Source organism: Vicugna pacos, chromosome 1 (genome assembly GCF_048564905.1).
Source record: "Vicugna pacos chromosome 1, VicPac4, whole genome shotgun sequence".
Taxonomy (NCBI): Eukaryota; Metazoa; Chordata; class Mammalia; order Artiodactyla; family Camelidae; genus Vicugna; species Vicugna pacos.
Window position 1 is genome coordinate 50,824,805 of NC_132987.1, and position 15,000 is coordinate 50,839,804.

Here is a 15,000-nt window from a genome sequence, read left to right on the forward strand (position 1 = left end):
AGGTGATTCCATAGTGGGAGTCTGGCTACGTATTCTTCACAGTGGAATTGCTATACAGTGGTTACCGAAGCCCAGAAAGATTTCACAGGGCACCCTAAGGCCAGCTCACAGCATGAACCTCGAGGAACATTTAACAGTGAGATGCACTGCCTGTCTTCTTCTCATCCGCCTACTCAGCTCAGCTCCTCTGAACAGCATCCACTTTGTTTTCCAAGTCAGAAATCTCAGAACTATCCTTGGTTTCACCCTCTCCCAAACCACACAACCAAAGAGTCGTACAGATGATTTAAATCCAATGTAGTATTTTGTTTTATTGTGAAATTGTTAAATAAATGCATCCTCATAGTAAAATTGACAGGCAGATAAAAGGATAAAGGAGCAGGGGAGAAATCACTCGAGCCTGGGGTTACTATTTTCTAGTATTTTTTCATGAAGTTTTCTTTCAAGTTCTGTATACAATTTTGAATCAGATTTTATGTTTCAAACCTATTGTTGACTCTCTTACTCTCCGTCATTCACTACAACTTTATTTCAGACCTTCCCTCACCTGAAATAAAGTATTTGCTGCCCCTGGGGACCCAGGGGTGAGCAAAGCAAGAGCGAACCCTGCTCTCAGGGAGCTTATAAACAATACCTCTCAATCTTTCCCCCTTCTTTAGCAGAAGGAGACTCATACAGTTCATACTTTTCTGTGGCTTGCTTTTTCTTCTTAACATTGTATCTTGAAGATCATTTGATATTCTTTCCTTGTATCCTTGCATCATGATACAACCTATTGATGGACATTTACAATGTTTCCAATCTTTTACTATTGCTAACAGAACTACAATAAACAACCCTGTGCATGTGTCATTTCACACAAGTGGGAACAGAGCTGTAGGATGGATTCCTGGGAGTAGGGCTTGGGTAGAAATTACCAAATTGCCGTCCACAGAGGTTTACCAAGTAACATTTTATCAGCAGCCTATCAGGGTGCCAGTCTCCCCACCACCTTGAAATAAATACTCTCTATTCTCTTCTAAAAACCACTTGGTGACCTAAGGAAATCCCATAGCTGATAGAACTGAAGGAGATGTCAGGGGAAAGGTAAGAATTCTTTCTTCCTGAGGCTACCAAAGAACTTTTCTTTACAGAGGTCCAGGTTTATTTTTAAGGTCCCTTTATTCCTTAAAAATAAAAATAAAAAAATTTTAAAAAAGGAAGAAAATGCTACAATGCTACTACATAGGTACCACAAGTTGGAACAGATTTCTTTCCCGTATTTCCAACTAAACCAGGCACTTAAAAAGATACAGGGCGCCATTCAGGGTTGTTGGAGCAGCAGGGGAAAGCAGAGCTCCTCTGCAATCAGATGGCCACTCGGGAGAGCAATCTGTGTGCTCCCACCCACAGGGCGGCCAGTTTCAACTGGAACATGTGCAGGGCCCATTTGCCAGCTGCTTTGTGCAGTGGTTACGATCCCCGTGTTAGAGGCTGGGGCAGGTTAGGAGAGAGTGCCCATGTTGTACAACAGCATATCTGAGCTGCCCTTTATGCCTACCTATTTCTTTCCCTGCTTTCACCCTTTTGTGTGTTTTTAATGGGGATAAGTGTGAGATGTACTGGAGTGCAATCACATTGTGGTCTTAAAAGGATCTCTGATGATAGAAAATATGTCAATTTATTATTTCCCTCGAGACAGAGAAAAAAGTACAAAGGTTCAATGGATGATGAAGATAATACTTGTGCACTGTATAGCATTTTCCAACAAAAGATTTTAAGGTGATTTTCCTTTAAAAAATATTTTAGTCCCATTTTGTAGGTGGGGAGACCAGAAGATTTCGTAGTGACTAAAATGTCCTAGTGGTGGGACCCTGCATAGAGTCAGCATCTCTATGATCCTTTCTGGGCTCTTTTCACTCCCTCTAGTGGAATTTGGTTCTTCACATCAGAGTTTTGTACAGCAAATAGCAAGCACTGTGCTATTGTGCATGATCTTTTGGGTACCAGAGCCACAGTCTCATCACATCTTCAACCTGATGGCTATGCCTGTGATCATAACTATCTCATGTACCTACAGCTCCAATTTCCTTAAATAACAATTAGCCCAGCGGATCCTGGGCGACTCTCGAGTGCACGAAGCATTCTGGTGAGGCTCAGCAAGGAGGTAGCCGCTTGTTATTTGTCACGCAGGGTCATTCATAATGAATCAACAAAGCATTGACAATAGTTTTCTTGTAAACTGAACAAACCTTATAAATGGTGTGTGGTCTCCCCTCCCCCATGAATTAGTTCCTTTGTCCTGAAATGTGTGGTTAGCACAGATACTCATTCTGCTCTGCTGGGAGAGTGGCGGAGTCTAGGGAGGCACCCGGAATGTGCAAGACAAGTCGACATTTTACGTTTTGGTCTTCTGTTTCAGAGCTGGAAATACTCATTTGTACCTTGAAAAGTCAGAGAAAAAAACCTAGGTGGAAAACATAGGAAACTTTCTAGGCTATCTGAGTGATCAATTTTAGGACATGAATGTGATTGCTACTTCCTCTCTTTTATGTGTACAAGGATGAAAGGAAATTAAGACTGTAGAAACAGTTTTTTAAATGCTTTGTATGGCTGCTTGAAATTCATTGTATGATTGCCTGTTTTTTAAAAACCTAAATAAGGAGGGCTAAAGTACTTAGAAGGAAACTAATTGCTTTAAGCTTTTCCTCCTCAGTGTATGCTATTCTCTGCTGTTATATAATCTTGGATATTGAGCAACTGAATGAAAGAATCAGTGTCTTACTTAAAGTAAAGGAACAAACATTATTTACTGCTGGCATCTTCTTTAGCTCCTGGCGGGGGAAGGGGCATATTTCATAGTTAAATTTACCGTCATTTAGAGTGCGTAATGTCAACTCTATTATCAAAAAAACTGAAACAAAAATTCACAGAATGGAAAAGAGCAAATCTATGTGGAAGGAGGTTTTTTAAATCTCGAAATGTTTGAATGTTGCTGCTTGTCTTTATAAAAAGGCAAATTATGATGGCATAATTTCTGACATGTTGTTACCAGATAGGTTGTGTGTTGGAATGTATATTAGATCAAATTGATAGATTGCTACGTGAAAAGAACCGCAATATTCAAACTTGACTTCACGGATAAAATTATTTCCAGAACTATACTACATTAATACCACTTATTTCATTTCAGATCTAATTTTACTTCATGGTAAAGTTTTATTAAAGTGTATGAATGTGTTTTTCTCTTTTAAAAAGAGTTGCCAAAATCATTGCCAACACATGAAAATAAGTCAATGATTAAGATCACATAAACCCATGTAATATGTATATTCAATCCAGAATTGTTTTAGGGTCATTGTAGCCATAGAGTTTTCAAATAAATCATTTGAATATAAAAGTAGATTATGTATTTCCCCTGTGGCTGGCCAAATGTCTTTTCAACAAAGGGTAAAATAAGAAGGCTATTTTTTGTGTAAAGGAGTGATCTTTTTAGTCATGCTTGGCTGCCTTTTCAGGACTGTCTCCATTTATAATGAGATATTCTTGAACTCATTTGAACCAGAAAGTTTAGTAAATTTGTGGTACATTTTTACATGAACTATCATGATTTGTTTAAAATGATCAGGGTAGAGCAAAGGAGAGTAGATTAATGATTGTTTTGATATCTAGATTATAATTTTGAAATGACATTTAAATTGGACAAAAGCTAGAATATTGAAAATATATATTTATTTACTTTATTATTTCATACATCTTGGCAGTTCTAATTTCATCTTATTGTCTGCTTAAAGGTATACTTGCTATTCAAATCTCAGTTAAATCTCGGTTGAAGCTGTCATAAAGACTATTATAACAATAGTTGTTATAGTCATAGTTTTCAGGGTTCTTGACATTGAAAAGTGGTGATAGCCCTTCCAGAATAATGAGGAAAAGTATTTCCTGTAATTTCATGGCTCTAATTTGTAGTAGATTTCACTTACGTGCAAATTTGAAAATACTAACTTTTTCCTTTTCTTTATAAACATAGTAAAAAATTCCTGAAAATGAAAATACACACACATACATACACACACACATATAGTGGGTGAAAGGGATCTTTTTGAAAACTGAAAGTAAATTTTGACACGTTCATCAACATATGAAAACATGTTTATGTTATTCTCTTGTGTTTAACATTCTCTACGTTTAATTTTTTTCTAATATACTCAAAGCTCATTTTAAAAAAACTCTTTGTTATATAACTTTTACAGTTACAGGCAGAAAAATCATTTAATAGATCTTACCTTGATATCAAAAATCAACTCCATATTATACTTATTCCCAATCTTATTTCTCTAATTGTACTTTGAAATAGACACATTAATTATTTTATATTTGTATTTTTCTCAAACCCTCTATTTTCTCTATAACTACCCTGCAAAAAATGCCATTTTTTTCTTTTTTTTTTTTTTTTTGCCTTTCCCTGATTTTTACAGCAAATGATGTGTCATATCTCTCCTGAAATTGACCATTCTTTTCAGAAAAGATTTTTTTCTTTTTTGGCCTGTGGTGTTACACTGAAAAAGTCACCCAGCTAAAATGAGTTACTTCATTTCCAAATAAAAACAATAGTGTTTTCATGCCTGCACTTATTATTATTCTGAGAATGTACTAATTTGTTACATCCAAGATGACGGTTCGTTGGGTCTGTGAAAAGGGCAGTGTGCCAACTATAGCAGGGAAGTAAAAGGACTTCTTTCATGCGAAGTAGTGGGACAGAAAGTAGCCCGCAGTTCAGTGGGTATCGGGAGGCACGCTGCCAGTGGAGTCATCCCAGGATCAGGGTTTCCTGTGTTGGGTGCTGAATCAAGCAAAAACTATGATTTCACTTAATGTCAGCCTGGACAGCCAGATTTTCAAACCCGCTATTGCACTAAGGAGCAACTGATAACTGTTTTATCCCCACAGGCACTGGCTGATGTGGCACAAGGGTTTTGAATGTATGCAGTGCATTATTACTTTTGGCATTAAGCTTAGGTAATTGTCTACTTACCCTGAGCTGGTAAAAGCAAAATACAAGTGGAGGGAATTTTTATTAAATAAAATGGCAAAATAGATTTATCTATATTATTATGGGTTTTTTTTTTGTTTTTTTTTTTTTTTTTTACTGCTGTTCTCCCCTATTAAATTTGAATGATAATGAAGTTTGATTCTATACCTTTATTCGGCTCTAAACCAGGGTGGTCTCATAATTTTGTTTTACATGCATGACATTGCTTAAGGTCATTAGTTGTAAATCGTAGTATAAAAAGGCTGAAAATATATTCAGTACTTTGTAGTTTCCGAATACACATTTAAGAGCTGCTATGAAAAGTCGAGACCTACATGGCAGATTTTCTGGCACTGAATGGTCAATTTAGTGATGTAGATTAGTAAATCCAAATAGTAAGTGGAGAGAGACTATAATAATGCTTTGATATGTCCCTCTGTTGAAGCATATCCTGGTTGATCTAGTTTCTGTTATTGTGATATTTTTCTTTGCCTTTTGGCAAAATGCTCTCTATTTTCTTATTTTTTAAGAATATAACCCAGATAAAATGATCAGTTTTTAAAAATAATTTTCATCTCCTTTGGTACCACTGAACTAATAAATGTGAAACAGATTTGTATTGATGAATTGAATTTTATTTTGTTGGAGTAAGAAACTTTCCTTTGAGAACATTTGCTTTCTGTTCAACATGTATTTGTCGAGTTTCCTTTTGATGTAAAGTTTTAATTCATGGTCCCTTTTATTTTAAAAGGAAATATACTGTAAATAACATTTAAACCACAACCATTTTAATAATAATAACAATAACAATGATGATGTTATTTTATCTAAATCTTGAAATAGGTCTTACTTAAAAATATGACAGACCTTACTTGGTGTTTTGGGTCCCGTTTCATTTTTGTAACTGTTCGTATTCCTCGGAAATGAAAACAAGTTCTACTTCTTAGAATTTTCCACAGGTGACGAATTAGATTTTCTTGATAATTTACTTCAAAATGAAGGGGCTGTATGTATTATTCTTTTTCATTCAAATGGAAACTGGCTGGATTTACAATAAAGACAACTGAAAATTGGAATGTTTAAAAATAAAAACAAAAATACACCGTTGTAACAGATTTTAAATGAAGTAGATTATCAAGTGGACTGCTAATTTTGCCTTTCCAAAATGTTGGATATTTAACCCTCAGAATAATTAAATATTTGTAATAAAGCAGTTAATTCAAGCAGTTTATTGCTGTAATTTGCAAAAGTACATTGAGCTGCTTTCTTTTCAGCTCATTGATGGAGGAACAAACATTTCTTTAATAAGACTACAGCACATTCTAATTTTGTTGCAAAAGCTTAGATAAGGATCAGGCCCCCTCTGAATCACTGCATTGACCTATGACATTGAAAGTGCTGAAGCTCTTTGGCAAAAGAAGAGTTAGACAGTCATTATTATGCACAGGACTTTCCAGTTCTAAAGGGGCTCTGTGCTTTCTCTCAGATAGACTTTGTTTGTTGGAAATGAGAACTGTATTTTGGCAGCAAAGGACCAGAACTGAAGCTACTCTGCAGGCAGACTCATTATGACATAATCCTTCATTAATCCTCATTCTCTATTAATAGATCATGCAGAAGTTTTGCCTTAGTTGATCATCTTCATCAAGGAGCTATGAAAAAGCATTACCGGTGAAATGCCCACCTCTGGTTTTAAGGCTGCTGGTTTATATTCATTCTTATTAGTGGCAAAGATTACTGGTGAAAATAATCTCTTGGACTTTGCTTAGTATACAAATGACATATGAGCACCTAAAAAATCTGATGTAACTGGATCTTGGTGTTTTGGGGGTAAAACTCACCCGGGAAGAAAATATACGATTTAACAATTAAAAAGAAAGGTTTCTCAGGCTAAAATATCCTCTGGTGAGATAAAGGGGTTCTAGCTGTAGAAGCGTGGGAATAGTGGCTGAACAGCCCAAGTTCCCATATTACTTCAGGAAACAAGTTATCATAAAATATACATACATTACTGTTACTGAGCAGATTGGATCAATCTTGAGAAGCTGAACTTTTTGAGATGAGTGAGTAGGGGTGCATTTCCTTTAATAATACGTGTGTGTGCTTGATTTTGTCCAAATTATCTGCTCAGATCAGAAATTGGAGCTTCAACTTTCTGTTTGTTAGATTTTTATCACACTCTTCCACAGCATTTTGGGACTCATGTAAAAATGTATTTAGAGACAATAAATAAATAAATGTGCCTTGCTGGGGAGTTTTTGCCATCTGTTTGTTTTTGTTGAATTTTGCAACACTCTTGGGGTCACTGGTGAGCCAGCAGTTCCCACAGCAAGTCTGACTCTTTGGTTCTGCCTGAAACCTCCCTGAGTCCCATGACCTCCTGCTTTGCCTGACTCTACACACCAAGTCTTTGACTGATCTTTATTGATAAACCCAAAACCTCATTGGAAGGGATAGTTTAGGAACATGAGGAAGAGATTCTAATGATATTTCTTTCATCTTTAGTCCATAGAGTTTGAATATTATAAAGTAAATTACTATCAGCGGGGAGATTATGTGGTTTAGCAGTATGAACATTTTCCTAGAGGAATATGCTGGAAACCCTTTTTCTGTGGTTGACAGGTAATTGGTCTGGTAGGAATGTGCTCATCATGTTGAATCATTAAGGAGATTGTGCTTAGTAGAACTGGCTGACAGCCCCAGATTGACCCCTGATAATAATGCCACTAATTCTTACAATATTAGAAAATACGCAGGCTGTAAAAAAAAAAAAAAAACTGTTGGGAACCCACAGACATAGAAAAAAGTATGGCTACCGAAGGGGAAAGGGCAGAGGAGGGATAAATTAGGAGTTTGGGATTAATAGATACACATATATAAAAATATATAAACAATGAGAACCTACTGTATAGCACAGAGAAATATATTCAATTTTTTATAGTAACATATAATGGAAAAGAATCTGAAAGGAAAATATGTATGTATGTATATGTATAACTGAATCACTTTGCTATATACCTGAAACTAACATTGTCAACTACACTTCAGTAAAAAATAAAATTAAAAAAAAACCCTGTAGGGATATATATTTATATTGTTTTGCACATATTTGTGGATTAAACAAAACTCAAGGAAGTTAATGAAGTTATCCATGAGCACTCAAATTGTAATGGTTTACTTTGGCTTCTATCCAGGCCTTCTCATCTCTTAATGTTTTTATTTATATATTTTAGTAGGAGAACTAAGATTTACTGAATAACTCTTATAAATAGACCACCTCTCTAGGGACTTTACGTAAATGATCAAAATTAATTTTAGATTTAGTAGTGTAAACTAATTGAAAGAGAATCACCATAGCACTCCAAGGCAAAAGCTGCATTTTCTAGGCTCTTGATATTCCAACTGTGTTGGAACCTGGGTTGATACCATGCTCAGAGGTCAGTTCAGTCAAAGCCTGAAAGGTGAAAATATGATTAGTGCTGGTGATCTGGTGGCTCTTTCTTTGTTCACAAGAAGTGGCTGGTGGTGGATGGTAAGGCAACGTAGACTCTGTATATAGTATTCAGCTAATAAAAGGGTATCTTTATGATAGCAAATGTTCATACTCTTAAGAATCTACTTAATAGGAACTTCGAAGTTACCATGACCAAACCAGGACCTACAAACCTGAAAAGCGAGTCACCCTCCCCATGGTGGGCAGCTTTTCAGAAATGTTTGGCCAGATCTTCATTTATTTGCTTTAATCTGAGGTTGTGCTTGGCAGTAATAACATGACATTTAGTTAGTTCCTGTTTAAGGAGATTCTACATAACAAAAGTATTGTTACATATAAAAAAATAAGGATTAGAAAATGTTTTAAGAAATGTATTTAACATTTAACAAAAATGTGGATCATAGCAATTTGGCCTTTGCTTTTCTTGCTGAGTTTCTGGTGTTTGGATATTTAAGAGCCACAGAGCTCCCCATCAGACCATTGCAAATTGCTCCTGGACAGACTTTGTCCTCTCCTATATTATTTTCCTATTGTTGTGGTAATAAATTACCACAAATTTAGTGGCTTAAAACAATCCAAATTTATTATCTTACAATTATGGAAGTCAGATGTCTAAAATGAGTCCACAGGGCTGCATTCCTTTGGGAGGCTCCAGGGAGAATCTATTCCCTTGAACTTTCCAGCTTCCAGAGGCCATGAACATCCTTTGGCTTGTGGCTCCTGCCTCCGTCTTTAAAGCCAGCAAAAAGCACAGGATGTTCACATCTCTTTCTATCCCTTACCTTCTTGTCCCACACCTTCTCTCTGGCTGTGACTCCTCTTGCATCCTTCTCATAAAACTCCTGCAGTTACATCTCAGGCCCACCTGGATAATCCAGAATAAACTCCCCATCTCAAGATCCTTAACCTGATCACCTCTGCAAAGTCCCTTTGCCATCAAGGTAACATTCTCAGGTTCCAAAGACTAGTGTGTAAACTTCTTTAAGGACTATTTTTCAACCAACCACATCCCCTGACCCTCAGGAAAGAATAGGGGACTGTTTTCTATTTCCTCAGGCTCGAAATAGTACTGAGATCAGTGGTTTACATACCTTGACTGGGGAGATTTTTAAAATCCTAATACCTGGAGTGTGCCCCAGACCGATTACATCAAATCTGTTGGGGTGGCTCACAAGGCATCAGCTATTTTGAAACCTCCCCAGATGGTTCCAATATGCCACCAAGGTTGAGAGCCAGTCATTAAGATTGTCTCCTATTCTTTTTGAAGGCCCTCTTGGGTCATGAACTGGATATATGAAAGTGCCTCAGTTTCACCAAAGTGACTTCAAAGTTTGCTAAGAGGCAGACAAAAATGTCTAGAGAATGCATATTTTAATGGTTCAGTATTTGTTAGATTAGATTAACCTTAGGGTGTTATAGTCAAGATGGGAGACAACTTATTCTGTAGTTATCAAGTTCAAGCACTTATGATTTAAATTACCTAAGTCTATAGAAGAATCATGTATATACTGAATATGCAAATTAAAAATTACTTTTTTAAAAGACTTTTTCCCATAATAGTATGAATTCAAAGCAACATCTCACATGCTGTTTGAGCTATAAATCAATGATACTGAGTGTTATCCAATACTCTGAAATTGAAATTTGCTTAACAGTGAGTTACATGAATTTGAATCTGAAATAATTCCTGCCTTTTAATAAATTACACTGTATGTCTTCATTTAAAGTTTACTTCACTGCATGGTTGGAAGACTCTGGTGATTTTGAAGGGCTTATTTTGGTTGAATTCAATTAAATTATAGTCACTGAATCATCAAGACCTTTAGCCATCACATAATTTTGACTCTCTTCTAGTGTGGAGATACAGATATGTGTATACGTATGTTTCCAGATAATTGCTACTAAAGAAAAAAGAGAGACAGAGTTGAGATTATTTTTACTCCATTGACTGAATCTTTGTTTTGTTCATGGGTTTTTACTGGTCATTTTTATTTCCTAAGGTTGGAGAAGTTCAACTGTGTACTGGGCTCCACTGAGGAAAACAGTTTAGGAGACAAGTTACAAGATGCCATTAACATACAATGATCAGTTGGTGTTTATGTTTTTGATGCTACAAAGACAACAAGGAATGTAATGGCTACATTTTTCAGACGAGGACATAAAGTCTAACAAACAATGTTAGCCCTATTTCCACATAGAAAATGAAGTGTGGAAAATATATCCATACTAAGTTACTGGATTGCACAGGGCATTTTCATAGGTCATGGGGGCAGTGAATAAAACATTTGAAATCAAACTGTCCTCCAGATTTATTCCAAAAGTAGACTCAGTTCTAAGTAATTTATTAGATTCTTATTAATAATTTAAATAATAGGAAATATTTATTACAAATAACTAAATACCAATATAATAAATAAATTATATTATATAAAATACCAAATCTCTCAACTATGTTGGAGAAAGGAGTGTTCCATTAGCATTTTTGGCAAACACTAAAAACACAAGAAAACTCGCACAGAAGGCATTATATCAATGCATATAAAATAAATAATAGCTACTGCATAATGCACTTTAAATAAATTGCGTCATTTAATTTAATACACACAATAACCGATATAATGCAAGTACCCCATTTCACAGATGAGAAAACTGAGGTAGAACCAGGAGGCACACCTAAATGTGATTCTCAACTGCCGTGGATCACTTCAGTTTGAGCTATTGAAGGCTTGAACTAACTTTCAAATGCTGTGGATTCACAGTTGAAAAAGCTATAATCCCGGATCAAGAGATAAGAACAAGCACAGGCCAAAGCTCTGTGGCCAGATTGGTTTGCAGGACATAATGAGATTAGACTGAGAAGTTTTACTACAAAGGACAGGTCTCCAAGAAGCTTGACTTTTTTCCTTTGGAAATATATCATGTGAGGGTTTAAACTATCTGCAAGATGATACTGATTCCTGTCTGTGTGTGTTCCAAGTTGAAAATCCTGATCATATGGAGGTAAATTTGTTCCATTTTAATTTTAGTCTATATATAAAATATCTAAATTTTTTTATGAATCAGTGTTTCTCAACCTGATCCTTAAATCACAAGGATTAGAATTACCTGCTTGTTAAAAATATACTTTCTGATCCCACTTTAGATCATCTGGATCAAACTGTCTAAGGTCAGGGCCTGGAGAAGCTGTCTTTCTTTTTACCAACTGATCAGGTGATTAGTGGTAGGAATTAATTTCACTTGCCCAAAATTTAGATTCTGAAATCAATGCTCATTATAATGATTCAGACAGACAGTACAAAGCTTCAGAGAAGTAGGACAATGCTAATGATACACTTCATACACTAGTTTCCTCTATCCTCATTTCCTCATGTTAACTTCTTCCTGCCCTTTTCTTCATTCATCAAACATTAGCTGATGCTTCCACAGTGTGCAGCCACTAGGCTGGCCTGGGATACATGACTGTTGTCAAATAGTTTGGGAGACTCTGCATACTTTTTCCTCCCGGCTCTTGCATATTAGAGAATTCCTGCTGTAAATAAACTTGTGTGATATTGTTAAATCCAGCATTTTTCAAATATATTTACCCACATACGTATCCTTTCTTCAAGGAATATCTGTTATCCTGCAGAACACCTTTGGAAAAAGTGGATATGACAATGACTTTTTTTTTTTTTCACTTATTGACATGAAATCAGTATTGATGGAATTTGCTGGTAGTGCATTTATTGCCTTTTAAAATAACCATTGCTAAAGAGGTAGAGGATAAAAGACTGATGGTAGCTTATCCATGTTCTAAAGTTTCTCTTGGAAGACTTGACCTGTTCTTAAAGGAAACAGAAGCAATCCTGAATTTTTATGATTATAGCAGACTTTAGGTAAAAATCCTAACAAATACCTCTACTTCTCTTTAGAAAAGGGCAAACTCAACCAATTCAACTACTTTGTCACAAATTTGGGTAAATGATTCAGTATAATCATCTTGATCTCTGTCCCATTGTTATTTTTTCAGTTTGTCTTTAGTTACTTTCAGATTATTAAAGCAACATGTGTACTTTAAAAACACATAAATCAAACAGAAGTATGTAAAGTACACAGTAAAAACCAAAAGTGATTTTTCATTCCTGCCATGTCAGTCTCATTCCCTGAGAGTGTTTCTACATTTCTTTCTATATTTTTCCTATACTGTGTTTACACACACACAAACACACACACACATACATAATGTATGAGGAAATAAATATGTACAATGTGTAAAATATAATGCATAAAATATATATTTTTTTACAAAGATGGCATCATGTATTGTTCTAAAATCCACTTTTGTGTATTAAATATATTGCTTCAGTTTTCTAAAATTCTCTGGAAATAAGGCTCTTAGGTTCCTGTGCACCTTTCACAATTTTTAGAGTTCATTGCCATGAGCTATGTAAATAATAACACCTGGACCTAGTCTTAAAAAGAACTCACATGAGTAAATTGTTTGCCCAAATATCCAGGTACCACTTGGTTAGTTAATAAAGCCTCAGCACATTGTTACATGGGGATGTATTCTTGTGCATTAGTTACGAGCGTGCCACACGATCTTCATAACTGTGTTCTATACAAACACATTTCTGCAAAACAAATACTCTTTAAATATGCTAGAAGAGATGACTATTTAAAGGAAAGCTGGCACAAATTCTATTTTACATCTAAGAGTTCTACTGAAAAATAAATAATTGCTCCCTAATTCATGAGTCTGAGTAATTCAGGTTTTTATAAATCAAACATGTGCGTTTTGGGAAGACTTTATGAGCCTCCAAAACAATGAAATAACAGACTCTTACTCTTGCAAGATCCTTTCATTTACAAAACCATGATCAATAAGAAAGATAAAGCTAAATCTTTAAATAAAAGAGAATGTTCTTTCCGCAGTGTCACTTCTTTCTTCCATTTTTTTCTCCTTTCATGAGATAGCAAATGGAGGATATTTTTAGTTTATTTATACTGAACTATTACTTGGTAAGATTTACCTTTAAAACAAAATATTTATTTGAAGAGATTAGCTACCATTACATTTAAAAATTGTATTTACAGTGTTTTCTAAAATAAAGTGAACCATGCACTTGATAAAAAATGCTCAGGCAGTAAAGAAAGAGACTCAAAGTGAAATCTCTCTCTTCAAATCTCACCCCCAACAAGCAGTACCACTCGCCAAGATAACTATGGTTAATAGCATCTTGTGTTTATCCTTTCTGAAGAAAAGCCTGTCACATGCCAAATCTATATTTTTTTCTTTATTCCTCAGATAGGATCATATCATACATGCTGTTCTGAAACCAATAATTTTAACTTGATACATGTTAGAACTCATAGAATTGTCATGAACAGATTTCACTCCTTTTAACAACATCGCATTCCTCCTTATGACTTCACTGTAATTCATTTAACTTAGCCTTTGTCTGGGGGCACTTAGGTTGTTTCTATCTTCTTGCCAGTATAAACATTGCTACTGTGAACATTCTTATGTTTATACCTTGGTGCAGTTTCGCAAGAGTATCAGTGGATAATTTATAGCAGTGATATTACCCACATAGATTAAGAGGCATGATAATACTCAAGGTTCAAAAGCATGTCAAAGCAAAAACTCTCTAATACTAGGCGGCAGTGTAAATTGGTGCAAACTTCCGGAAGGGCAGTTTGATTAAGTCTTAACAAAATTTGAAATTCACATATAATTTTATCCAGAAATTTTGCTGTCAGAGTCTAACATAATGGTATATGTCAATTATATATCAATGAAAACAAAAAAAGAAAGAAATCAATCCTATCAACATATAGTATAATTGCTTTTTGTGCATAGAAACTCTGTTATTGAAGTACAGTTGATTTACAATATTATATTAGTTTCAAATGTACAGCATAGTGATTCAATATTTTTATAGATTATACTCCATTTAAAGTTATTGCAAGATAATGGCTATATTTCTCTATGCTATACAATATATCCTTGTTGCTTATTTAGTTTGTACATAGTAGTTTGTATCTCTTAATCCACTACCCTTATCTTGTCCCCCTTCCCCTCTCCCCAACAGTAACCACTAGCTTGTTCTCTATATGTAGCTGTTTCTGTTTTGTTGTACACATTTGTGTTATTTTTTAGATTCCACATATAACTGATAACAGTATTTATCTTTCTCTGTCTGACTTATTTCACTAAGCATAATACCCTGTAGATACATCTACATTGCTGCAAATGGCAGAATTTCATTTTTATGGCTGATTAATATTCCATCTTCTTTATCTATTCATCTAATGGACACTTGGGTTGTTTCCATGTCTCAACTATTGTAAATAGTGCTGCAATGAACTTTGGGGTGCATGTATCTTTTTAAGTTAGTGTTTTCATTTTTCCCAGGTATATACCTAGCAGTTGAAGTGTTAGGTCATATAGTGGTTCTATTATTAGTTTTTTGAGGAACTCCATACTGTTTTCCATAGCGGCTGCCAAATCTAC